The sequence below is a fragment of the Malus sylvestris genome, chromosome 14 (genome assembly GCF_916048215.2).
Source record: "Malus sylvestris chromosome 14, drMalSylv7.2, whole genome shotgun sequence".
Taxonomy (NCBI): Eukaryota; Viridiplantae; Streptophyta; class Magnoliopsida; order Rosales; family Rosaceae; genus Malus; species Malus sylvestris.
The window spans coordinates 28,462,025-28,464,537 of record NC_062273.1 but is presented as its reverse complement, the minus strand read 5'-3'; the positions used below and the strand labels follow the sequence as shown (position 1 = coordinate 28,464,537).

The 2,513-nt window shown below is 38.2% G+C and overlaps 1 long non-coding RNA gene across 1 annotated transcript; it reads right to left on the bottom strand.

Moving 5' to 3' along the window:
- Positions 1-860: 860 nt before the first annotated feature.
- On the bottom strand, positions 861-2,276 carry LOC126599881 (uncharacterized). Its single transcript, XR_007615258.1, has 3 exons — positions 1,960-2,276; positions 1,264-1,447; positions 861-950 (listed from the first exon to the last, which is right to left on the bottom strand). It is a non-coding gene; the product is annotated as an uncharacterized LOC126599881 (long non-coding RNA).
- Positions 2,277-2,513: the final 237 nt, after the last annotated feature.

The following is a 2,513-nucleotide window of genomic DNA, read 5'->3' as shown; positions in this document are numbered from 1 at the left end:
AATATATGAAAATGTACATACAAGATGTCCAAACAAAAAGAAAAAACTACAAGTGAACTAAGTTTAATACATCAGGCTACTGGGTATCGGCAGGGCAAGGTGGCTTTAAGGTCGAAGGTGGAGTAAGATGAGGTGCTAGTAGCGAGATTTGGAGGCCCGACATCTGTATGGCTTGTACAAGTTCTTGCACCCTCCCGACACAGGTCTTCATCTCCTCGCCTTGGGCCCTCAGCTACGCCTTCATCTGCTCATCCTCGGCCCTCAGCTGCGTCATTTCCGCCTTCAATAAAACACAAATACCAGAAGCAAATGAAGAGCAAAAGTGAAGGCAGCCCTAAGTCTGTCAAGTGGGCAAATGGTGCTTTACTTTTACTATCTAGGGTTTTAAAACACAGGCTGCCGGCTCCAGCAGGCGCATTAGTCTTTTAGTTTCCTTGTTCTACAAGAATTATTTAATTCTTCTTTAAGGATTTTAGGTTTAAGTCTTTATAATTTACATCCTTGTAACTCTCTGGGTACATGTTTAAAGATTAATAGAATTGCTGGAGCTTTGCTTCTCTCTAGGTTTGTGTGATGCAACCTTACCCTAGGAGTGATTCCTAGGAACCCCACGGGTGTGATGTTAATAGTTTCTATCCTTTTGATCTTCCTTTATCTTTCTTTTTTTTTTCAAATATTCACTGTGCGTTCTTTCTACAACTCATAATTCAAAAAGACTCAAATCGAGATGTTGTTCATGACGTATTGGTTCTGAAAACACAAACATTACATGCATGCATCCCAATCATGTATGCTACGACCATTTATATCATGAAAACAAGTTCAGTATTTGAAAGGATTAGATCTTTTACCTCCCCTGTACCAATAGTTAAGTCTGCGAATCCAAGAGAATCGTTGACTTGGATGTATAATTTTTGTTTTCTAGGGTTGGCCACAAGTATATCAAAATCCTGTCAGCACATACAAACACATGATTCCAAATTAGCGCATCTTATGAAACTATCCCCTGTGCCCCTCTTCTTTTCCTGTTGTTTGGTGGTTTTGAAATTGAAAATGAACTAGCTTTCACACCTGGAACTTAAATACCTACTCTAGAATTTGAACAAAGTCCTAAACTATACGAGTATGCTTTAGGAATATAATATTGACATTGAAATTAACTTGTTTCATGCAGATTTAAGACTCGCATTCAAAATTGAACACCACCCTAATCTCTTCAGTCACTAAAACAACCTATATACATGATAGAGACTCGAGACTTACATTGAATTTCGGCAAAACCCCAACTTGGAGAAGTCTGATTAGTCACTAAAACCCCAAATCGGCAATACCACCATCTTCCCTTTTAGCTTTCCGAAGCATACCTCATCAACCCAAGCTAATCACAGAGCGGTAGCAAGTTGCAAAACCAACCTAAGCAACAAGAGTGCTGGCAGTGGTTGACTCGCTGTAAAACAAAAGAGAAATCGTAAATTGTTTTATAGAAACAAAAAACAAATCTGCTGACAATAAACTCCAAACATCGGCTGGCAGATATGCAAAGAAGAGACAATATGTATTGGGTACTTCAATTATGTATCCGTTCTTGCAAAGATAGGGAATGATAAAATGATTCTTCTTAATGCTTCCTAATTGAACTGAAAAAAGAAACATTCGGTGGTCAACACCCAATTACTAATTAATTAAGTGGTGACCATGAACACGTGAATAAAATTGTAGAGGTTAATTATACGGAATCTTACCGCAAAATAAAAATTGAAATTATGTGTTGTGCACAGTTATATCGAAGAAGAATAATTTCTATTTAACTGCAATCCAAATTAACAAACCTAATTGTTGTATACACTAAGCTCTCCAACTGAAAATGTTTAATTAAATTTTCCAACTTAAAACCCTAAATTAAATCCTACAAATTGAAATAGCAGAAACAGAATTAGAGAGAAGGAAGAAATCACTGACCTTCAAGTTGTTGAAAGCTCTGATGGGTGTTTCTTTTCATCCAGCCCTAAAAACAGAACCCACAATTGTAATATAATATCCAATCATAGGTCAAGAATCAAATTAACCCAGCCGTGTATAGAAAAATTGAACAAATTTAGACATGTATATGTATGTATATTCCAGTAAAAAAGATTGAAATGCACTGAACCCTAAATTGCAAAACTACGTCAGACTGATTGAAGAAGAGAAACAGAGAGGGAGTGGGACGGAGATTCGAGATTCGCGTCGGCTGCCCGTCATTTAGAACGAGAGGGAGAGATGAGCGAGAGGGAAGAGAGAGGTCTATGGGACAGAAAGAGGAGATGCAGGACTATGGGAAGAGAGATATCTACGGGAAAGAAAAAGGAGATGCAGGTATACGGGAGAGAATGAGCGAGAGGGAAGAGAGAGGAGATGCAGGTCTACGGGTTCAAGGTTGACAAACATGGAAAATTGAAAAAAAAAAACGCCTATTTTTCACTATTGCACCGCCAAAATTTTCACAACTAGCGCGACGTAGGCCTACAATTTGA